Below are 26,504 nucleotides of genomic sequence, written 5' to 3' on the forward strand. Positions count from 1 at the left end.
AATAAATTGGTATTCAGTTTGAGTGCATTTCATGAGGAAATTGTTCACTGGTAGTTTGTTTGAAAGCATACAAAATCCACCTTGAGAAATAAAAAAAAAATGAAAAAATGAAAAAAAAAAATTCCCTACCTACCTACCCTATTTTTGAAAACCATGTAATCAGAACAGCACAATTTTTTTTTGCCTAATTAGCCAGCTATTGGGCACGCTTCATCCAAGTATGCCAAGTAGAAGTGAAACAGTTTCATATTTTTAGAGAAGATACCATAATTTTTTTTGGAAAGAATTTTACACTGTAAGAGGAAGGAAAGGGCCTCTGATAAAGAGTTTATGGTCATGTCATTAATAATATACAGCGTAAGATATTTTTCTTAGTATCTCTCCCATTGAAGGTAATACAGGGACTTTAGGCTCAGTGTTTACACTTAATGTTCATCACAAACATTTTCTTCTAAGTACACACAGAATGTGTTGATAAGTCCGACGTTAAAGTTGCCAATTCATTTAATTACAGGTTAGAAAAGCATTGAAGTCTTTCAGGTCTTAGAAAAGACGTATCTTTAATTTGCAAGAAAAACATATCATGGTCTTGGTAGAGACAGACCAGTAGTTTATCCAGAACTCAGGGTGCCAGTTTATGATCTCTTTCACGTAAACAGAAAGGGAATTGACTGCAGACACACACAAGTTGACCACACACAAAAAAATTGAATAAGTCACTGCGTTAAACAGTAACACCACGTTTTTACTTGTAAAAAATCTCTTTTCATACGCACTACAGCTACAAATCACTAAACAACAATTTCTCGAAAACTTCTAACTCATGGTTTTACTAGTCCATATTTTCTGCAGATGTGTGAAATAGAGATACATCTTTCCGAAGACCCGAAAGACTTCAATGTTTTTCTAACCAGTAAATTGAGTCAGCAACTTTTATGTCTGGCTTATCAACGCACTTTGTATGTACTTTAGAAAAAAAAATGTGTGTGATGAACATGGGAGTGTAAACACTGATCCTAAATTCCCTGTATCTCAAAGGTGCATGTAACTATAGTAGTAAATCATTGTTTTGATAATTTGTTTACTTTCAGTATGCTGTTCTACAAATGTTAATATTTTACATAAGATGTTGAAATCTTTACTTTTTGCATTATTTATTTATTTATTTATTTATTTATTTATTTATTTATTTCTTTTATATAATATTTATTCATTTATTCATTCGAATGCCCATAGTGTCGAATGGCCATTTGCCTTTGATATTATGAGTTTGTGACAAGATGAAGTAAAATCATATGCATAATATGGCAACTACCGTACCTTGTGACATTCATTCACTCATTTTCTAGTCCCACAAAAACATGTTGGTACATTTGATAATACTTCATTATTTTTAGGTTGTTTCATGTTTTAATGATTTTCTAACAAAATATTATGGTTTACACATTCATTTTTATTACATAATGGTGTAGACAAGTTAGTTGGCTACGTGTACTTTGGTGACTTCCCCAAAGATATGTACCACCAGCTATTTTTGAGCTTTGCTTCGCACCTCATTTTTGTTTGACTGTTTGTTTTGATAAGTCAGCCTGTTTTTCCTGCGAGTTTGGGAAATGCATGTGTAGTATTCTCCATGGGGATTTCTACTATGATTAGTTTAGTGAAAATATTAATATTATTTAATTAATTGTTCCAGTGTCTATTTTTCTAAAATTTAAAAATAAAACATTATTTAGAATGTAGAGAAACTTTATGACAAAAGTTGTTTAAACTTTGATTATGCATGCTTATCCATTGCAATTTTGAAAATCAGATGCTGACAAATGCATGTAGGTCGTTGGCACTTTTCCTAAAATCTTAGGCACCATTGACAAACACATGGAGGGGTGGCTGGATATGGGATCACTGTTTTGCTTTTCAACAAGATAATGTGACTGGTATTTGCTGTGTGCAGAAAGCATTGTTAAACCTCCATGAAGTGAAGACATCTTAAATCTGGCCATTCCAATATCACATTTTGTTACCTGTTTCATTGGGGGAGGGGTTCAAAAATTAATTGCAAGTTGAAAAGAGTAAACTTTAGAAGTTCCGAGTTTGTTAGTATTTCAAAATTGTCCTGATTTTCGTATCCCTACATGTACCCCCTTCTTCGCAAGGTGTTTGGGAATGCAGGATTGATGTAGTTTTCCAGTACTTCTTGAACCTATTTGATATTTTCACAAATATATGTTATATTTGCAGATGTATGCCAAGGCCCAATTACAACACCAACTCCAAGGAAAGCAAGTATTTGTGAACAGCTTCTTTGGTAAATATGTACTTCTTATGATACTGAATTTTGTAAGGTATAAAGAAGGAAATCAGAGTGAATAGTTGAGTAGTCCAGCTTTTTAATGAGCAAGTGCTATTTTGAGATGGCATGTTATTCATGTATAACGTAAAAATTGTGCTTTGTAGATTTATAGCAATATTAGAACAATTTTATTTTTCATTTTCCCTTATCAACTTGTATGCATTTTAGAAAAGCCACCATCACATATACATGTACCGGTATACACGTCAGACAGAAAGTTTTAATCATTAATTGGTGTTCAGACGCTCCATTAACTGTAATCAAAACTGGAGATTCAGTCTAACTTTTTATTTGTGTGTTTGTTTGATTAAATGAATTCCAATTAAATAAACCAATAACAGACTACTATTGAGATGTACAGCACTATCCATGTTGTTGATGTGCACAGTCAATGATCACAATTTTGTGATCATACTTGTCTCACAGATAGACATACCAGTAGACCATGTACGGTACATTTACTTTTTCCCTTTTTTGAAATACAATGTGTAGTGGTTTAACATATTTTGGACTCGCAAAAAATATCTAAGGGTAATTTTTTTGCTTTTGTGTGATAGTGAAGAAAGAGATAGTGAAGACACTCTGTGATACCAGCGATGGAAACACTGATGTTCCCTCTGAGTTAAACTACAGTACAGGAAGGTGAGCAGTTTTCAATTGTTTGATATTCTTTTTACGTGTGCTGGTACATGAATGTTTACTGAACAAATCCAAATTTTTCACTCCAATATACAATAGACTTTCCATCCTACATGTATTTCTTGGGCAATCCACACGTGTCCATTGAGGAAGTTGTGTTTGATGTTCAGGACACTGGTACAGATGACATCAGCAATGATGATGGTTGATGACATTGATGATGATATGAATGTGATTGAACAGCAGAAGTGTATAGCTTTTGTTCCTTGCATTGTGAACTGTCTTAAAAAATCCAATGTATCATATGTAAAGGAAAGACTGTAGAGAAGCCCTTGCATATAAGACAGCATTCATTGGTATGGCAGTTATTGTTACCTGGACATGTCATGCTGGGCACCCAGTTGGAAGTTGGCAATCACAACCTAGAGTACATATGTTTGCTGGAAATCTTCAAATAGCAGCCTGTATTCTACTTTCTGGGAACAGTTTTGCAAAGATCAAATTGATGATCCTGTTTGCTAACATTGCTAACATATCACAAACTACATTTTATTGTATCAAAAGATGGAGTGGCTTGGTTATGAAAGGTCCATGGATCAATTACAGAAGAACACAGTCATTGATGAAATGTTGACAACTGTACGGTACATTCACAGATAGCTGCAGTGATGAGTAAGTTTTTGCACTGCAGTACATTAAAGCCCCTATACATATATTGTATGAAGGATAAATTTACAGACTCAACGTCTTTAATTGTATGTGTATGCCGTAATAGTCTGATTATTAGACCAGGGTCCGCAACATTAAATGGGTGTAATTATAAGGTTTTTTTTTTATTAGAGCCACACCATGTTTTCTGCCAACACTGCTAATTTATGCTAATTTATTCACATCAATTTGGCATAATTGTAGACTTACTTACTCTTTGTCAGAATGTACAGAGGCTTACATGTGCAAACTCTGTGTAACTTTTCTCACAAAGTCACAAAAGTTGAACGTATGCATGTGATTGATTACATGTAATCAATCACTTCACTGGCTCCCCGTGTCTTACAGAATTCAGTTCAAAATCCTACTTCTCACATATAAATCAAGACTTGCTCCTTCATACCTGGCTGAACTCATTGAAGTCAACACCTCTATCAGATCTCTCAAATGAAGTCTACAAACCACACTATAAGTTCCTCGAACTCGGTTAAAATCATACGGTGGCAGATCCTTCTCCTAATCTTCATCAATTCTATGGAACAAACTACCTGCTCATATTCAATCAGTTGCCGACATTCGCACCTTCAGATCTATGCTTAAGACTCATTTCTTCAAGAGAGCTTACCTGTGACCTAGTGTAAAGCGCCAGTGAACATTGCTGATGGATACTAGGCGCTATATAAATTATTTATTCCATTTATTCTATTCTGTGTACACTCAACTTTTGTGACAGGCAACCATTCCAACAGAGATAAATCACAGCAATCAAGCAATGACTTCCCAAGGTATTGACATGCCTTTATCGCCTTTCAAAATTCTACTGCTTAAATAAGCCCTGGCTAAACAAATGATGATATGGTGAAATTAAAGCTTGAAGCAATCCCTGATTGTCAGAGAAAATTCGAAACAGAAAGTCAATCCTGTATTCCATGATTGGCATCGGTCAACATAATGTATTTGCTGCAAGTAAAAACAACCAACCTTTCTATGAAGCAAAGGTCAGTATCAAGTAAAAATATTACATGGCAATGAAATTCTTGGAAGTCAACAGTAAAAATGCATCTAATGTGAAAAAGTGTTTGCTAGGTATGTATGTGTCTGTTCAGTGGTCAAAGTGAATTTGGTATACATTATTGACAACACTTTAAAAGTATATTTTGTACTTTTAGCTTCTCCTATTTTGCATTGTAAGCTATTCATGCTGTTCTGCAAATTATGGAATAACCCATAGAATATTACCAGACCTTCATGACATTGAGCAAACCACTTTTGATGACTGGTGGATGAGGGTGACAAAAGCTGTTCATGCATGATAAGGTTATTACAGTTACAGATCGTGTATAGAGGTACTTCCAGCAAATTTGTTGACTACCGGTATTTTTCACTAAATATTTTTCCAAATTTCTTTCAGGTAACACCAACAGCAGATTAAATCATGTTCTGGAAGTTTGATTTACATACCACTTCCCACATTGAATCACTTCTAGACAAAGAGGTAAGTTCTCAGATTCAATGCTTTCATTAGTATCCAGCCTGATTAACCCTAATCCTACCAAGTTCATAGGTCACCATCAGGTCAAGTGGGTTAATACAAGTGAGGAATAACATTTCACATATGTTGCCTTTTAACTAAAACAATCATACATTTGAAGGCCTCAGAAAATGTACGGTATATGATTTTTCCTGATGAAACCTGCTACAACATATATGTACCATGCCAAGTGATAGCAAATACATATAGATCGGCTCAATACTGCATTGTACCGGTACGTACTTGGTAGACAGGGAACCATCACTGTTTTTCCCTGGCTTCTGAAATGTTTTAGTAAATTTACGAATTGCGTATTGAAACTTTTCGTCAATTTTGAAATTCATAAGTAAACTTAACCGTTCCAATACGAAATATCATTCAATCAAATTCAAATTAAGTACAACATGTGCTTAGACAGAACTATTTTGAGGTTTGGGGGCCTTCAGCTCTCAATCAACTGGCTGCTTCCTTGCATTCATATATTTACGAATCAACAATGAAAAAAATTAATAAATCATCTAAAAAATTAGTAATTTTACGAATTTGAGAGTGGCAGAGGAAACACAGCATCAACAGCACTTCCAGGTAACAATAGGAAACATAAATTGCTGTATTTGAAAGATAATCAACATAGTAACCATCTTACATCACAGATTTGCTCTGTAAAAACTGAGTAAGAATTAGTGAAAATATCTGCTCCACATTTCTCTTTCATTGATTAGTTTAAAATCTTAATGTAAACTCAATTACATGTAGGCCAACGCACAGACAAGAACACAAACATGAATTTCAAATCTGGAATATTACAGAAGTATATCATATACAGTCAAATTTGTTGCAAACATTTTGGTATTTTGTTGCGTACACTTTTGTCTAAATGTATAATCAATGGCATGTCTCAATTTAATCTCATATATCTGTATATCAAGCTATTCACCCCATTCCCTGTAAACAGGTCCACACCTATCATTGATAACAATGGGTTTGGGCCAAACCATAGTGGTGAAAGAGTTTAATACCATTCCAAAACAGTATGTTTGTATTAATAATTAAAGATTGCAGCATTTCTGTTTTTATGGTACATGTAAGTAATTTGTTCAGAAAGTCCCAAAGGGTCATCTCAACTTGAATTTCAGAATCTTCCCAGAGGTGAAGACATCAGGTGGTTTCAGGTCTTAGACAATCACTTTTGCTCTGTACCTTCATTTGATTTGGTGTTAGTGATCAAGATCAGTGAAAATGGTGTAAAAATATTGAAACTTTGATTGAAAATGTAAGCAGATGACTAGACAGTTACAGGATCTCATGATGTATTTTGACACTGGTCCAGTTTCATGGTGAATTTAACCAACCTTGCTTTTGCAAAATCTCAAAGGTGGTGACCTCATTACATCATTTGTTACAATGATACGATTCTGAGCTTATCAAACGTAGGTCAAAGGTCATATCAATCCAGTTTCTCTTCCCCAAAGGGAAATCGTCATTGTACTTGTCAGAACATTTGAATATGTCAAATCCATATGTCTGATAGCGGTAGAAACTGTCCGGTATGGGCGACATTGATGAGGTTAAAACTTCTATGGTTTGTTTACCCTTGCAGGTTTTACTGAACAGATTATGGGGTTTTCTGGAATCGGAAGCCCCACTGAATCCACTTCTAGCAAGTTCTTCAGCAAATGCATGGCAATGTTGCTAAGCAGGAAGACAGAAAGTACCGTAGAATTTATCAAATCAAAAGATGATCCAGTGGGGTTGTTAGTTAGTCACATTGGAACTTCTGCCATAATGGATCTGATTTTAAGATTAGCCTCCTGTGCTGAAACAGCCCAACTTAGACAAGATATAGCATATGTAAGTATCATTCCTGTGTAAATGTATTCAGTTATGCAAAGTTTCTATTAATTATAAGTTTTCTTATGCAGATAATTAAATAATTGGGTCTCTGTCAATGAGTCACTATTGGCCCAAATCTCAGGCCATACAGTGTATCAAGGAGTGTGCATGATTTCTGTGATGATCATGATGGATGCCATTTCAGGAAATTTCGTTTCAGAATTTCAGAGATTTACTCAGATATTATTTCTTTATATGGAAGAAATTTCTTATTGAATTATATGAGTAACTTCATCATAGCATATGTTTTAAAGAAATTGGGTTCTGTAACTTGTAAGAAACAGGAATGTGGACACAAATCATTTGTCATAGTTCTTACATATGGAGACAACTCAATGAAACTGATCAGTTTTGCTCAACAGCTTTACACTGTCATTGTGTCAAAAGTTCTGAGCCAATCCAAAAATCAGAGCTTTTATATTACATGTACTTGTTCAGTATTGTTGTGCTCCATAAATGTTTCATGGCACAATACTGGATACATATGTGCGGACTTCATTATATTATTCAACCTTAACCCTTGAGACTTTACTTTTAAGAAAGCTAACACCATCATATCTTCATTGCTGTGTCTATGCCTTATTTGTAAACTAAAGTTCTTGTCACATTTGATATTTGTTTACAGTGGTTGAATGAACAGAGGCTTATACAAAGGTTAATAGAACTGATAGATCCAACACAGGATGAAAACAAACATAGCAATGCTTCATTAACAGTCTGTGAATTGATACGACTTGGCAGAGAACAGATGTCACAGTATCAAGAAACAGCCGATGAAGATCCCTTGCTAGCTACCATTGAACAGTAAGAAAACTCTAAGATCCCTTGCTAGCTACCATTGAACAGTAAGAAACTCTAAGATCCCTTGCTAGCTACCATTGAACAGTAAGAAAACTCTAAGATCCCTTGCTAGCTACCATTGAACAGTAAGAATACGCTAAGATCCCTTGCTAGCTACCATTGAACAGTAAGAAAACTCTAAGATCCCTTGCTAGCTACCATTGAACAGTAAGAATACTGTAAGATCCCTTGCTAGCTACCATTGAACAGTAAGAATACTCTAAGATCCCTTGCTAGCTACTATTGAACAGTAAGAAAACTCTAAGATCCCTTGCTAGCTACCATTGAACAGTAAGGAATACGCTAAGATCCCTTGCTAGCTACCATTGAACAGTAAGAAAACTCTAAGATCCCTTGCTAGCTACCATTGAACAGTAAGAAATACTCTAAGATCCCTTGCTAGCTACCATTGAACAGTAAGAAAACTCTAAGCTTAGATCCCTTGCTAGCCACCATTGAACAGTAAGAATACTCTAAGATCCCTTGCTAGCTACCATTGAACAGTAAGAAAATTTTAAGATCCCTTGCTAGCTACCATTGAACAGTAAGAAAACTCTAAGATCCCTTGCTAGCTACCATTGAACAGTAAGAAAACTCTAAGATCCCTTGCTAGCTACCATTGAACAGTAAGAAAACTCTAAGATCCCTTGCTAGCTACCATTGAACAGTAAGAAAACTCTAAGATCCCTTGCTAGCTACCATTGAACAGTAAGAAAACTCTAAGATCCCTTGCTAGCTACCATTGAACAGTAAGAAAACTCTAAGATCCCTTGCTAGCTACCATTGAACAGTAAGAAAACACTTAAGGGGCCACCAGAAAGAATCATGTCACGAAAAGACATAGTTAAATAACATTGAATTAGTAGCTGTAATCTTAGTAGTCAAATAGGTTTACGAATGTTTACACCATGGCCCTTTGTAAAAACTCTGCCAGTGTCCATATATATTATATTGTAAAAACAAAATGAGGATTTGCCTCTTAAAGTCATCAATGAACATGCAAGTGCGCCATCCTGCTATAGATAAACAATATTTCCCCAACTTCAAAAACTAAGTTTTTGAAGTCAGTTTGGTTTCTTTCAGTGTAGATGATATGAAATATTTTATCTCAAAGCAAATTTTCTCCTATTTTAGGAAAGAGACTGTGAGTATGCTAATGAATTACATGCCACATGAAGAAAAATCAGAGTCAGCATTGGCCAATGGAGTTGCCATTCTCTTGTCTCTTACTGAATTCAAAAAGTGTGGGTAAGTACATCCATCCATCCCTAGCTAGGTGATATTAGGTCCATTCCATTGTATCCAGTGGTTTTGGTTTGATCCATGTACAGAGATATGGGGGTGAAAGAGTTTGGATTTCCAGATTAACGTCATCAATGGCTTTTGCTCAGCGTGTGGTGTACTGGGGAAACGGTGTGTGGTTGTCAGACAGTCACCCTAGGACATTTACCCAGCTGAAGAAAATTTAGCCTAAACTTTTGAAGCCCCTGCTCTTTCCCTGTCCCATTTCTGCCACTGGGGGCGCTACATCCTCAAAAAGGGTCCAATTAGTGCCAACCATTAGTTACTATGATGTCCCATCGCCCAATGAATCATGGGACAGCATAAAATATGGCCTTGAAACAATGACACTACTGAAGTCTCAACCCTTGGTGCATGTTTTGTTGTGGAGAGTACGGACAAGCAAGAGATGTCCACATGGATATGGGATGGCAAACATAGAAACTACAACTTACATCTACTGATGCATAAATGCATAGAAACGAGTATTTTGTCACTCAAGAAACTACTCACCAAATAAAGACTTCTTGATAAAGCTGGCCAATGACAGCCATGGATAGAACAGCACGTACTAGACCATTTCTGTTAACATAGTGAAGCCCTTGGCAATAACCAGATTACCCTGACTTGTTGGTGGGAGATAACCTGGTGATTAATGTCCATAGGAGAAAGGTAGTGCAGTGTTCTCACCAGAAAAAAACAGAAAAATATGCGAGAATGTCGCGGAATCGCGGCTGGTGAGAACGCTGGTAGTGATACCTGGTTCAGCAGTCAGTACCATTGTAATATCCCCATGTATATTAAACACAGGCTTACAATGGAACTGTTGAAAAAAGGGATGTAGATATAAATAATTTCAATTCATGTTACGGCCTTGGATTATTTGTTTGAAGCTTCCATACCACAGAAACTTTGTCAACAAAAGTCCGTCTGTCATGAGCTCTGAAAGTTATCTAAGCCCTAGAGTTGAAAGAACAGGGAATTACTCTGTGGCAAACAGTCATAGCCACTGAACTGTGTATGAAACTTAATCCTGATGTTTTTCAGAAGTACGTAATATTCCTGACATAGTCTTTTTAAATTATCAACATAGTAACATGATTATTGACTGACCACTTCAGGCATAGTTGCATATGATGGTATTTTCAGTACTTCATTTTGTCTGTCAGTTGATAACTGTGGGTGTCACATTGTAGTGGTTAGCACATATTTGGGTGATGTGATGTTCATCCGTATGTCTTTTTAGCTCCCATAGCCATATGTATATATGGCAATGGAAGCTATTCTTATAGGCTAGGAAAATGTCTGTATGTATGTATGTCTGTATGTCTGTATGTCTGTATGTCTGTGTGTCTGTATGTCTGTATGTCTGTATGTCTGTATGTCTGTCCGTCAACATCAAAAACTCCAAAACCGCTGCACATTTCATCTTGATATTTGGTGTGTACATGGATGATGGGCTGTAGATGAGATTTTGTTCAAATGAAGTTGTCATTGCCAAAAATATGCAAATTAGTGCCAAAAAAGGCGTTTTTGGTAAAAAAATCTTCTTCTTCATAACCGCTGGTCAGACAGCTTTGATATTTGGTATACAGGTCCCTAGGGATAACCCAACTTGGATTTGTTCAAATTGTGATGAAATATGCAAATCTGTATTTTTAAGGAATTTTTTTGTCATTTTTGGTCAAAAATTTATTTCATCAAAACCGCTTGTCTGACAGCTTTGATATTTGGTATACAGGTCCCTAGGGATAGCCCAACTTGGATTTGTTCAAATTGTAATGAAATAAGCAAATCTGTATTTTTAAGGAATTTTTTTGTCATTTTTGGTCAAAAATTTATTTCATCAAAACCGCCTGTCTGACAGCTTTGATATTTGGTATACAGGTCCCTAGGATAGCCCAACTTGGATTTGTTCAAATTGTAATGAAATAAGCAATCTGTATTTTTAAGGAATTTTTTTGTCATTTTTTGTCAAAAATTTATTTCATCAAAACCGCTTGTCTGACAGCTTTGATATTTGGTATACAGGTCCCTAGGGATAGCCCAACTTGGATTTGTTCAAATTGTGATGAAATAAGCAAATCTGTATTTTTAAGGAATTTTTTTGTCATTTTTGGTCAAAAATTTATTTCATCAAAACCGCTCGTCTGACAGCTTTGATATTTGGTATACAGGTTCCTACAGATAAACTAAATATGATATACAGAATATATGATGAAATCTGCAATTTTGTATTTTCGGTGCAATTTTTGCCATTTTTGGTCAAAAAATGTGTTTCTCAAAAACTACTTGTCTGATGCCTTTGATATTTGGTATACAGGTTCCTGGGGGTTCTCTTAGTGTGATATAGTGAAATTTGATGAAATCTTCAATTTTTGTATTTTTAGGTCAGTTTTTGCCGTTTTTGGTCAAAATATTTGTTTCTCAAAAGTTACTCATGTGATAGCTTTGATATTTGGTATACATTTTTATACATAATTATGATGAAATCATCAATTTTGTATTTTTGCAGCTAATTTTGCCATTTTAGGTCAGGCCATCCTGAAATGAGCTATCAAAGATCTCAACCTTCTTCATCAATACATATGTCACAAAACGTTGCTCTCTTCATAACACAGCAGAGCTCTGTCGACCATTGGGTCGTTTGTTAGCTCCCATAGCCATATGTATATATGTTTACAAGTTTACATTTTATTGAAAATCTCAATAGCCACTGAGCAGATTAGATGAAAAATTAGCATGTAAGTACTTTGGGCTGACCTGAAATGATTGTGCACATCTTGGGTCAGTATCTTGGACTTGCTATTTTTCATGAATTTTTTTGTAATTTTCTCCCATTTTTGGTCAAAAAATCTTCTTCTCTGAAACCACAAGTCTGATTGATTTGAAACTTGGTATGGAAGTGCATAGGAGTGACCTTTCCCAAATCTGGGCAAATCGTGGTGAACTTTGCATATTTGCATTTTTTGGCTATTTTTTTCATTTTTGATCAAAAATTTTTTTTTAACTCTGAAACCACACGTCCGATTGAGTTGAAACTTAGTGTAGAGGTTTTTACGGATGACTTCAGTAAGATTTGCTCAAATTCTGGTGAAATTTGTATAATTTTATTTTATTGGGGGAATTGTTTCTATTTGTGATAAAAAAATCTTTTAGCTTGATTTTAGCTTGTTTTGATAACTATATGGGAGCGACCAGTGACATTGTCACTATTTTTGATTTTTTGCGGCAAGTATTGAAATTATTCTGTAGCCGTACAGAAGCTATTATTGTGCCAGTGTGTGTTTATCTTTGTGACATATCCTTAGATTGTTCATGACAACTTTGTAGAAACTAGGTTGCATAAATTTTGAATTTTGAAAAGTTTTAAACTGTTGGCAGTATGTCTTTGAACAGTTTTGACCAAAAGTAGTAAGTGTGTGAATTTGCAAAAAAGGATGATTTCTCATTTAAAAGGAGGATCAAATATCAATGAATTTGAGAAACTGAAAGTTTTTAAAATTTTGCTCAAACATTCTTTAAGGAAATTCTAAAATGTAATCAAGAATACAAATACAAGGGTTCTTCTGCAAATCAATACTTTGGAAGTAATCTAAGATAGTTTACCAATGTTTGAAATTCAAAATTGAACAAAAAAAACAAGACAGTGAAAATTTCCCATAGAGCAGTAGACCTGCAAATTACTGTAAATGTTACACAGTTGGAATATCTGTTCCTGAAGTGCATTCTGCCTCAAAGTGGGAGAAAAGATTTACCTCAGAAAGAGATTTCTTCTAAATCTAACCATTAACTCTGTAGACAAGATCAATAACCACCTATCTGTCTGCTATCTTACAACACCTCTCAGTTCTTTTGGTCATCTGAAGAATACATCCAAATATCTTTTTATCAGTCTCCCATTGATTCAAGGAAAATGAAAAAGCGACGCATTTTCCCAAGAACCATTCCACATCATCAGTTCATTGTGTTGTTAAGACCAATGGAGAAGTTGACCTGAGATTAGCATCTGTGTGTTCAGGACAAGGATCAACGGTTCTCAATTATTCTGGTGTATTGTAGTGTTGTCTGATAACTTTCCTGGTGCTAACTGACATGGTGTAAGGTATTGATGGTAGTTTGAGGAGGTATAGGACATAGAAAAACCAAACTGTTGATGAATTGAGCCGACAAGGCCTGTTGATGTCTCCTTGTTGTGATAGACAAGGTTATTTTTGGTATTCCAGACTGGATGGTCAGGAACAGTTGACAGCGCTTGATGCAGAAAGACTAGCCAAAGGTGTAAGCAGTGCTTTACAAGGAGTCACTCCCAAGATTAAAGACTTACATCAACTTTTTATTGATCCCCCCAAGGTAAGCATCAGTAATTGTCATTTCTTGACACGTAAGTATTGGTTTAACATCTTCACTCTTATCACATTATATAAAAGATCATTGCATAAAAAGTACTAATATACATTTGTCATTATCAGAAGTTCAATGGAGCAATGCATTCATCTCATGGATTGGGAATAAAGGTGTTTACCATAACATTGGTTGACAGCGCCATTACACAGAATGTGTTTTAACATTCTATTTTATCTCTCCAGTAATCTGCTCACTTTTTCCATATCATTCATAAGAAATTTTTCTCACAGTATGTTGTTTAAACTTAAGAGTTTGAGTATATTTTCATAGGTAGTGGTTTTTCATCTTTATTTAATTTGACACAGTTGACTATTAATGCAATCTGACATAGTAATAATGATATTAACAACAACAACTACACAACAATAATAATAATAATAATAATAACAATATTTTTCATATCATGTACAGACTCATGTTACACACTGCAAGCTTGTTGAATTACTTAGTAATCTGTTCATTCAACATAATATGTTATGACAGTGTATTTGCAAGTTTGTAAATATTTAACCCTTTCACCCCCAGTTCCCTGTGTACAGGTCCAACTTTACCATAGAAAACCAATGGATTTGGGACAAACCATGGTGGTGAAAGGGTTAAAGAAGTCTGGTAGATATATCAAAACATTGACAGCACAGAGCAGTGGAGATGTGAGCTCCTTAACTGTCTGCCCGGCTACTTTCACCAAGTGATTACATAAAAGAATAAATTCATATTTATGATGTGATAATCTAATTACTGAATCAAGTCTTGTTTGTTTTTCACAGCAACGTGCAATGCCTAGTACAGTAGGTCTTCTAGATCCACCGTTTGGTAATACTAGGTTACAATTATCCAGGTTGGTTGGTGCTCTACTTCTGACCAATACACACGCTGTCAATAGTGAACTTTGTCGATTAGGAACACTTAAAACATTATTGGTAAGTAGTGGCTGTCTGTTCTAACATGTAATATTATATAGGGCTCAGCCCTTGGTGTCACGCCAGGTGTTGATATTAAAAATGTTATTTGTATCGATTCATGATTAGATATCGTAAAGGATAAAATAGAATTAATTGTAACTTTCTATGTACGTTTGTACAAGTATGACCTTTTTACCCTGATGAAAACAGTTTACGTAAATGACGATGTCAGACCCAGTAGGTATAGATTTTCTGTATTATGTGTAAAAAAGTTTTGACATAAATTGGCAATTTTTACCATAATAACTACCTATTGTGTTTAACAAGGGACGTATTGTGCCATCATTAACATTGCAAGAGTAACTGTACCGCCCAACTTCCGATATTGTAAGCTGAAAACCAGCGTTACGTCTGGACGGGCAAATTTTGCACCAAGTTATTGACACAGAGGGCGCTTTTCTAAGATTCAATCCCAGCATTCTTTGCGAACGTTCTCGTTCATATGCACGACAGTTTTCTCTCTTCTTTTATTTTTTAGGCGTGATAGTACCGATATTTTGTATGGGGTGGATAATATAATTACTCGCTAATAAAAAACATATACTTTATCAATGGCATGTTATAAAATAATAGCAAGAACGTTTCGAATTTACGAGCACTCAAAAAAACATGGCGGCGCCCACGAAAGTAGGGTACACTTCCGGTTACTCGCATAGTATATTATGAATATGCGCATGCGTAGTCAGTAAGCCGCTGGCGCGACTATTAACTCACATTTTATCCAGTACATGTGCAGCTATACATAAAGGTGATATGCAGCTGACTTCAAATGTAAATATATCACAAGAAAACAACAAATTGATAATCAGGGGAGGGGGGGGGGCTGCAGGGATCTGATCAGTATGTGTGTTTACATCATGACATGGTTTTATTTATTTTTTATGAGCAGTAATGCCTGAGAAGGACTGTGTGGCTTCGAATCCAAAGAGAGCAGAAACTCTTCATTTTATGCTCCATGCATTTTGATTTGTCCACAGGACTTGTTCTTCCAGTATTCATGGAATAATTTTCTTCACACTCAAGTTGAACAGTGTATCAATATAGTACTCACAAACACACCAACAGAAGCTGAAGATGGTAAACAAAACATCCAATGTTAGTTCATGTAAGTAAACAACAATATGAAAAACTACAAATTCAATACTGTGAACTATCTTGCATTCAAAACATTTCCAATCTATAACAGTATCACAATACAGTTGATCAGTGAACTCTCTTTTACTGTGCCTTGTATAATTTCAGTCTTGCATACTGAAACACATTGGTACAAAGAATCTTGTTTCAACTGTTCCATACATGAACTAAAGCCTGTCCATGTGTAGTTTTCAGTCTGCAATAACATACTGTAAGCAGTGTTTTCTCCAGGACGTACGATTGCATGAATCCCCCTACCTTATCAAAACTCCCCTAAAATAATTACAAATGTGCACGGTGTCGCCCTTCTACAATGAGGTTTGAGATTATGATTCACACAGAGTATTTGCAGTGGCATTCCACTTGATGATGACTGTCTATGATGTAACATCATACAGTTGATGTAATCCAATATATGTACCCACAGTATATGGTGATACAAGCTTCCGATCTGCAGTGGGGATGTGTAAAGCTGAAAGACTGTCTTTTATTCTTGATAAATGCTACAACCTTAATTTGCTATTACCTTGAAAAAATCTTAAATTTGCATAATTTATTTTATGGTCCAAAAGGGCCTATTTGACAAGCAGTTATTCAGATCACTAAGTCATGCTAACACCTCAATCAGTACCAATTTCATCAAAATTTTCAAGCAGAGGTGGACATTCTCCCTTGAGAGAGAAACCTGGAGAAAATGCAGAGTGCGTTAAGCATGACTTAGTGATCTGAATAACTGCTTGTTAAATAGGCCCTTTTGGACCAATGTAGGGCTCCCCTTTTCCATAAGTTGGGTGTAGCCCACTTTTAACACTTTGAAAGGCATATTAAATGTAACATATCATTTAATTGTGTTAACGCTGAAGTGAAAGTACAAAACCTTTAATGATCCAGTATTTGTTAAAACACAACAAATGAAGTCATCAGTTTTATAGAAAACAATAGGTAAGTCTTTAAAAGCTACGAATAAGATGTGTTTTTGTTTACCAATCTCATAGGGACCACATTCCACTTAATGTCAAATACTTGTCCATTCCAAAGTTTTCTGTCCAAGAATTGTGCATTACTCCATTGTGCAATCATTGAAACCAATAGTTAATGTACATGTCAGATCTGCTGAGCTGACACACGCAACTTTAAGTTCAGACTCAGTTCAAAGTTCAGACTATTACTCCAATGTCTTCCCTCATCTACGTAAGGAGGTCTCTAAAACTGATACCTATACCCTTGATGACATACCTAGGCAGCTGGAAATACTTCTCAAAACCAGGGCACTGACTTACACTGTGATCCATCAAATAAAATGTGACAGTTTTTTCTATGTGTACGTTTTTAGGTTTATTTCTCTCGTAAAGTTTGTTCAAAGTGTCAACATGTGACCCTCAGTGAAAATGTCTGTGTATTTTAATTGAGTCTTGATAAGGCTTGAAGGGTTATGCACTGTACTGAACACTAATAAACACTGAAAAGTGTATCTTTCATAGCATTTTCTTCCTGAGTAGATGACTTGTTTGGTTTGCTGCAGTGTGTGAATACTTCTATCAAACTCGTCCCTTTGCTTCCAAGTGTTGTAGTTTACAATTTGACCTGGTCAAGTGTCATGAACTGAGCTACACCAGGACTCTACCATTATTTTGGGAGGGGAAGGGCCAGTGGGAGTGAGGGATTGCAAAAAGGGTGACAGTGGAAAGCTATGATGAAAGGGTAGAACTTGTCTTCTTGAACAAGTGTACAAAAGAGAAAATATGAAAAATATGAAAAATATTTGAAAAGCAGTGTAGTTGATGTTGTGTTTGTTTGTGTTGTATTGTTTTGTATCGGTTAGGGTTATGGTTTTGCTTGGCCTTCCAAAAAAGTGATCAGTAGTTCTTTCATTAACTGTAGAATTGATCCATCTGTTTGTCCCTCATAACCCTCTGTCTTCCCCATAAAATAATGAACAGTCCTGGAGGTAACTCCCTGGTGTGACAGTTTACCGGATTCAGTAACTGCCAGGTCAAATTCAATGGAGAGTTTTCCAGATATTCAGTGAATTAGCCGTCCAAGTCATCTGTGTCAAATTTCTTTGGATTTACAATGTCATCCATTCAATACCAGCTGACTATTGATCATTGTGAAATATTAAATTAGACTTACTGTGTTACAGTATTTTGAACTTAGCATTTGTCTTGTCTTTTAGTTTTTGTGGAAAAAGTTGACATCCAACAGTATTTAAGTATGTCAAAATGCAACCAAGAAATAAAAATTGCAAAATTAACAAAAAATGGATATACAGATAGAAAACTGGTGAATAATTAAATACTCTCGATAGACTTTTTCCAAACCCTTAATGAGCATACTATTTTTCATTTCAGCTATTTTCAGAATGTAAAATAATTCAAAGGATATTAGATAGTTGGGAAGAGAATGAACAGGTTCAAACACAAAACCCTGGCAGAAGAAAGGGATATATGGGACACCTCACCAAGACAGCCAATGATATCACATATGCCATGGATAAGGGTTGCAATAGTGAATTGACAAAACAACAGTTCCAAGGTGAGACTGCTGCACTGGAGGAAACAAAATGGTGGATGTTTTAACAAACCAACATGAGTTGGAGGAAACAAGCAGTTGCCATAACAGTCAAACAAATGGCCATTGTCAAGCCAGTCTGGTTCCTTTCCCCATTTCTCTGGCTAGCTTTGCTGTGCACACAAAAATGATCTGATATGTGCACGTCATTTAGTTGAGATACTCTGACATCACACCATCTATTGAACTATGAACCAGTGTTGTCCCTGCATTTGTAGTGCTCTCTCAGGAGACCTATATGATGTGTGGCAAGTCTGGTTCCTTGCCCCATTTCTCTATAGATCGTGGTTTGAATGTGGAACAAAGTTGAAAACATCAATGGACACTCACTCAAAATTACTTGATAAAGCTGGTCAATGACAACCATGGATTAAATGCCACACACCAAGACGCATTTTGCTGAACACAGCGGCAGCAATGGGGCAAGGAACCACAGTGTTATCAAGTTTGCGTAGTCAAGTTGTGTGTGTGGAAACACAAATGTTGAATGTCAGGATTAGATATGATTTGCAAAATTAAGGATATATGTGGATATGCAAGTGGTTCATGATGTAGATTTGAGTAAAATGTATTTTACAGTAATGCGATAAACAGAGTAGGCAAACTGTCCCAGAAAATATGACTAGACTAAGGAACATTAAAGTCAACAAATTTGTTCAAACGTAAAATTAGCTGTAATAATATCTTGCTAGAAGTGCAAATTTCTAGGAGTCGTGTGTATTTATCTCTTTCATGTTTTTCTCTTCTTTCTGACCAGAATTTGTTCCGGAAGATTATAGGGAAAAGTGGGAAAACTTTGTCTCAGGACCTTTAGCAGAAACAAACAAGAGAAATACAGTAGACTTGGTAAGTTAACCACTGGTGGATTTCCGTAATAGTTTAGCTGATAAGATTTTTCATGTACAATATCTTTACTCACAGTCATGTAGCAGTCCTAGGAAGCTCATAACAGGTCAGTATAATGTATGTGAATGCAAGTCGAAGTAGAGACGCTTAGACATTTCCAGAGTCTATAATAGCATTTGATTGTTTAAGATTTAGGAGAACAGATTGCTTATGAATGCATAATAAAATTTGTTCTCTGTTTAGTATAAGTTATGTTGACCAACCTTCAAGATACACAAAAATTATCTTGAGTAACTAGAAGTTTCCATCAAATGAGCTTTCGGCAAACATTTCACGACAGTTCAACAGAAAGTATGGAAATGAGAACTGTGGCTTGCGTGACTCCTAAGTGCTCATGAAGTGTTCCTGTTTGTTTGTAGGTTGGTGGTCATCCACTTCATTCCTCCAGTGAGGATGATGATGCTGATTTTAGAGACATTCCCTTTCCACAAGATGCAGCAATGCAGCAGGTCAGTGTCTAATCCATTATTTCCTAATCCTCCTGTCAAATAGATTGAATTCATTCGTGCCACATTAAACATTTGATAAAAGATAGCTGTGATCGGTAATCAACATTTACAATCATAAAAAGCAATGTAATTAAAGGGAAAATTCACAGAGACCAAAGAAGGTATAGTCTCAGCATTGTTTCATCAGCACAAACATTTATCTATATCATTTGTGATGACAGTTCACAAGATGGTTTACAGTTTTGTCCTTGAAGAAATCTCACAACCCTCATGCTGACTCAAATTTCAAATTGCTGTGTCAGCGTAACGTTACGGAAATTGAATTATGACCTTCCACATACACTAATTTGTATTTATTGTTTACTAAAATATTGTCAGTGTATGTCTGTGTTAATTATCTGTGTAGAGTCTTGTTGTAGAAATGTGTGTAAATGAGGTCGTCATTTCCAGTAATTCTAACATTTGTCATTGAACCCTGCCACCGCTGCAATGTGGTATAAGCCCATTGCCTACTATGGTATGGGTGAATCTATTTTAGAGAAATAGGGGTGGAACAGCGTAGATGTCTCTTGTGTGTGTTGTTACCTCAGTTTTGATAAAAAGAAAAGTTGACTGCTTTAAGATAATGCATTTAAAAACATTTTAACCAAACTGTATGATAGGGATGTTATTTATATATGTGAAAGAAAGTTATAACATATTTATGACAGAAATTGTGTACAAGTCTTGGCATGTATTAGCTTCTCTGCTATATTTTAAGTTTCATCCTCTTTAAACTCACTTAAATTAAGTTGCACTTTTCAGATTCATTGATTTGTGAAATTATTGCAAATTATAAAGCTAAACATAACTCATTAGATAAATCCATTTGATTGTTCAGTAGTTTTATATAATATATTGTCATGATCAGCTTTCTCAAATCATATGCAGTCAACTCTTCTTTTTTGAAATGCTCTGTCGAATACTGTAGGCTGAAAAATGTTTGTTGTTGAACTCACTCTACAGTCATTCACAGTAACTCACTGCATTGTCATGTCCAATCTTTGCCTTGTGTCTGTTGAATGGTGGATCCATACAATTCACAGTCTTTACTAATTCTAACCCACAGTACACTGTTGTACACTACTGTGTCATGATTTGAGTTCTGCTAAATACTGTGTTTTCCTCCTCTTAAAGCCGCTGTTCAATAACCTCACATTTGTGTTACTTCCGTGTTCAAATTTCAGTGTCGTCCTCTGTCTCACACATGCATGCACACCCTGTGATGTGCTAAGATAATATGTGCAAATGTTACGACAAGTCACTTTGATGTATTTTTGCAACTGACTGTTGAAATACCTGCTCCGAAAATTAATGCAGCCTGTTTGCATTGCCAAGAATAGTTTTCAAAACTTACACAAAAACATTACAAATGATAAATTTGAAAGCTTACAGGGAAGTCTTTGCTATGACCAGTACGATTGGTGCAGGTTTTGTACAAAAGAATATGTCTGTGTTTTATTTGCCAAACATGTAAACTGTGGCCTCAATAATTGGCTTTCCAAAAACTGTCAAACTCAGGATAAAATTGCTCCATTTTGTGACACAATAGCCTGTATTCTTCAACCTGTTTCACAGTCACCCTACAATAAAACTATGTTTCTGTCATGTACCCATCCTAAGTAGCCATTCTTTCAAAATAAACATTTTCTCACCATACCATTGTTAAACCACAGTATAACACCCACCATCATCACACTACCAACACCACAACACAGAAAACCAATTGCTATGTGCTGTATCAAACCACACAGCTGCCACATGTATCCCATGTTGCATCAGCCTCTGTGCATTATGGATTGTAATGTGTTAGTGGCTGTAGTGCATGTGTGTGTGTGTGCCGTAGTCTATTCTTAGTGAGTCAATGTATGTTTTTTGGTCTGATACCTATTGTCAGGCCTTCTCTGATTATCAGATGCAACAAATGACGTCCAATTTTATTGACCAGTTTGGATTCAACGATGAAGACTTTGGGGACCAGGACGACAATGTAAAGTAAGTTGTTCTATGATCTGGTTGATTTGTGTGTTTGTTTGCCACTGCATGTAATGAAATCACCATGATCTGTATCTCTATGCCATAGCTGTGTATCAGTACTTGCATTTCATCTGCACCCAGACTGCTCTGTGTTTGATAAGTTTGTCATGCTGTTGTGAGTGACGTCATTTGGTCATCAGTGTAGGTGCTACAAGATTTCATCACCTAAACACATTGCAAAGTTGTCAATTAAACACTTGTGTGATGCCATGTTCAAAATAACCAAAGACAATTTGCTGTGATGTGAAAGTGAAATAATCATGGATTGATCAGAAACTTTTAACATTTATATATCACAGTTAATAAAGCACAATTTTGAAAACAAAAGAGACTGCTGGAATTTTCTTGATAAAACAATGAGTACAACTTTGTGTGAATCTTTTCATGTTACAGTGCACCATTTGACCGTATCACAGATATTAACTTCTCAATATCAGCAAATGAGGACAATGTAAGTATTTTCATGAACCCTATATCTCCGTGTTGTGCTTCTCAGTGACAATTGAATAAATAGTATCATAAATTGAACATCGTCAGGAAATTCTAAAATTTTAAACTCTGCTAGTAGTACTTGTTGTGTTTGTTAGCGATTCTACTAATGTGAAAAATATTACCAAAAGTGCTTGAGAGTTCACTGAAGAAGTCAGAGGATGAATTTAGTTTCAGATTCTTGTTTATGAATTTGTGTAATATTATTACCTTGTATTGGAATGAGTGGTAGTTAGACTTAGAACTCTGAACTAAAGGCAAGAATGAGTAAATTCAACATCAACAGTGGTATTATCAAACTCAGCACGGACGCTATTTAGCCTTGGTTTGATTTATCAAAAGAAGAAACTTGTTATTTCAAAAGTTGTCTTTCTTAATGACCATCAGGAGAGATTGTAAGTCACATCAAGTATGGTTGTATGCTTTGCTTGATGAAAAGGAAAACCACTAAATCTGGGAAAAATGTACAATATAATTTACAACCTCTTCTCTCGTATCCATCTTTCTGAACTGCAGCCAAACTCTGCCTTGTTTGAAGCTTGCTGTAATGAGAGAATTCAACAATTTAACGACAGTGGAAGTGATGAAGATGATATCTGGGAGGAAAAAGAACTCACCTTTTCACCGGTTCAAGATTCAAGAAAAAGGTAACCCACCACTACCATTCATATCTTTTTATTGTTGGTGAACAATTTCATCTTAGACCAGAATAGTATTGTAAATATTTATGCATCCTAAACATCCTAGAGGCACATTTTAGCATAATTGGTAATCTTAATTCTATCATTGCCAATGTTTATAGCACCATCTGTGTGTTAGACAGAATTTGATGAATCATTTTGATTCCCTGGTCATCTTTGAAGTGAGCAATGATTTGTAGTGTTTAGCAGGTGCCGTGTGGAGTTTAAAAATTTCACAAATCAGACTGTTGACCTTTGGTTAACCTTGGATTCAAAATGATTTGAAGGTAAACCAGCATTGTTGTAACCCTTTCACCACCTCCTTCCTCAGTGTAGAGGTCCAACTTTTATGTAAAAAACAATAGGGTTATAGCAAATCTTGAAAGTGTAAGGTTGTAACAAACCACTGATGTTAACTCTGAATGAATGTGAAAATAGTTAAAAAGGGCAAATTTTTAGTGTGTCAGTACTTGCAAGTATTCATATACATAGGAAACATTTATGATAAGAATTTCCTTTATCCCTCAACAGTGAAATATCACCAGACGCACCCAGTGATCATAGCGATAATAGCACAGACAGTGATGAAGATGATCATGGTGCCTTTGATAACAACTCTCCGCCGTCATCAGGGCTAGAGTCGCCAAGAACGCCGAGGACTGTCACCTCTACAGCCGCCACAATCTCAGCCACAACTACAGCTAGTGCAACCACAACTGAAGACATGAAGATGGATGTTGATTCGTCAGATGGTAAGTCAGGTGACTGTCACATGACACTCATGAATATCATCTTTCTATGGGTCTTACAGCTAAAGATTGCAATATTTTAACAACATGTTTGACAACTTTGTTGTGTTTTTGGAACTGGTCGTCTGATTTGACATATATTGTGAAACATATTTCATACCAAAGACCTGTATAGAGACAGTCTGTTTGTGGAGAATTTCATCTCCGTAGAGGTTAATAGTAATACAAACTACCTCTAAGTTAAAAGATTTGTTCTTGATTAGTTTTAAGTCATGATGACACTGACAAGACTCTAATTGTTACAATGTAACAGAGACATGCAACTAATGGGATGTTTGTTGAGGGTAATTAGTGTATAGTGTCAAATTGTTATGGAAGATTATTAAACATACTCAGTAAAGTATTCCGGCTGATCAAGGTTTCATCATTCTTTGTGTACAAGTCTTGTCAATGGTGGGATGTTTTCTCCTGTGTATGGTATCAAGGTTGGCAGGCGTGGGAAAAAAAATGATGATAGCGCCCTCTGTGGCAAGTCAAGAAAAAAACAATAGAATGTTTTTGAGAAAAAACGTGAGATCGTATATCAATGAAATAATCAAAAAATCATTATTGTCATATGTAGCTTTTAGTAATTTCCCACCATTTTCCTTTTAAATATCAACCACAGTTTCTTATTCATCTCGCCAAAACATACTCAGTAAGATACTAAGTGTTGAGCTTGTCAACTCAGCCTGTACATGTTTAAACTGCGTTGTTGTTGACAAGTGAATTCTATTCCTATCCAGCATTCAAAGGTAAACAAGAACAGTGCATTTTACATGTATAGACACTGTGGTGACATGCTTAGGGAAGTAGAACAACAACTCGCCATGTGATAGACAAAACAAAAATTAGTGGAAAATCATCAAAATTTACACCAACTGGCCTTTTATGTCTTTTTGCTGTCAATTTTGAATGCCTATCATTAGTAAAAACAGATGTTGAATTACTGTACAACTGATTGTTCTCTGTTGTAGCATGGGCCAACTTCAATACTATGGAAACAACTGTTGCCATGGATACAACGCCTGCAGGATGGGAAGTGCAAGTGGTTCAAATGAGCAACAAGCAGTCGGGTGGGCAAGTTTTGCTGATTTCAATGCCTTTGATAACAAAACAAGGTAAGTCACTGAAGATTACAAGAAGATAAAATCTTATTTGTAAAGAAAAATGAATCATAAGTATTAGAGCAGTGACTTGATTACAGATTAATTATTATACAATAGGCAGTTTTCATATATTTTACCAAATTTTGTACATATGGTTACAATAATGAGAACATTTACATAAAGGGAAAGTACATTTTCATGAATTGATCTCTGATAAATGATAGAATATAAGAATTTTGTTATAGTACTATTTCTGAAAACATCAGCCAGTTTCTGTGTGTATTTCAAAGAAAGTCTTGAAGTGGTACTCATTAGGCTATTGTATGACTGTTCCTTCACTGTTTTCCCCATTCAATTGTGCATTCTTCCAATAAACTTAAAAATGAAGTGTCTGTGAACTGGTAATCTGTCAGATTCATTTCATCTGTGTAGCGCCCTCAGTTGTCAGTCTTGTAGTACTTTTGTTTTTTCAAAAAAGGAAGGACAGATATGAAGTTAGCAGCTTGTAGCACAACTATCAAAAATATTAGCAGCTTGTAGCACAAGTATCAATGTAATAGTATTCTTTGAAATTATGTGAAGATTGCTTGTCTTCCTTGAGAAATGAGAAATTGCATCTCGATATACTCATATTTATGGGCAAAGTTTTTAGTGAGTCAGGTGAAATGTAAAAATTAAGTTCCAAGTCTGGAGAATAGTGACAGCTGACGTTGTCTGTAGTTAAGATTTTTATATCACCACCATTTCTCTCTCATAATGTAGATATTCATGATAAATTAATTTGCAGAATGGAAATGGATTTTATTATTAAATGAACTGTATGTAAAATCGTTTTGTCATAATGGTGTGTGAAGACAAGAGTTACCACGATTCTATTCTGCTTCAGGCAGTGAAGTTTTAAAAGGGCATCTGCCATTGTACAAATCCCGAAACATGTCCTTTGTAGTTAAGGTATCAGGATTGCACCCTTGCCAGAAAAAAATTCCTGAAATGAGCATTCACTAATACAGCTCTATCTTGTAACTATGGAGTGCTGGTTTTAGTTGCGTTGGTGGCCAAAACTTCTTCCGGGCAAAAAGTATTTTTGTCAGTTCAGATCATAACAGTCACACCCAGTTGTAAAAACTATCATGCCTTGCCATCTGTCCAAATAATTTGAATCTCTCAAACCACCAATTTTCTCTCACGGCCTTTCAACAAGGTGTGTCCATCTTCTAGAAATTTCAGATTAATGCTTGATAATTTTAGTCCTTTTTTTGTTAAGATTGAATTTCTTGTTTGACCAAAGGCATCATATTTTTTGTGTTTTACTGTTTAGAGAGCAATGTTAGTTTTTGAACAGCAGTAGCTCTTCATGACAAAAGTCTTAAACAATTAGCAAGCAGCATTGCCTGTATCCCTTTTACTCAGTTACATTGTAATGTATTGATGTTTATTTCTCACAAGTTGTCTGTTGAACAGAGCTTTCAAGATATTCCTATTAATTTGAATATTTCTTTCACTCACATGACAGGTCTGGACAACCTCGTAGTAATTCTCCAGTTGCAATGGAGAGTGAATCTTCAGATATGCCAATGGCAGATAGTAGTGTACAACAAAAATACAGTAAGTGGTGAAATCCTGTGATTTAGGGTTTAGCGTCAACTCTCCTTTTAAGGTAGAGACACACGTTAGATGATACTTATTTT

The 26,504-nt window shown here is 35.5% G+C and overlaps 1 pseudogene; it reads left to right on the plus strand.

Moving 5' to 3' along the window:
* Window positions 1-2,239: 2,239 nt before the first annotated feature.
* The window catches only part of LOC139150856 (serine/threonine-protein phosphatase 6 regulatory subunit 3-like), a 30,020-nt pseudogene continuing 5,755 nt past the window's right edge, over window positions 2,240-26,504 (plus strand).

This window comes from Ptychodera flava, chromosome 2 (assembly GCF_041260155.1).
Source record: "Ptychodera flava strain L36383 chromosome 2, AS_Pfla_20210202, whole genome shotgun sequence".
Classification (NCBI taxonomy): domain Eukaryota; kingdom Metazoa; phylum Hemichordata; class Enteropneusta; family Ptychoderidae; genus Ptychodera; species Ptychodera flava.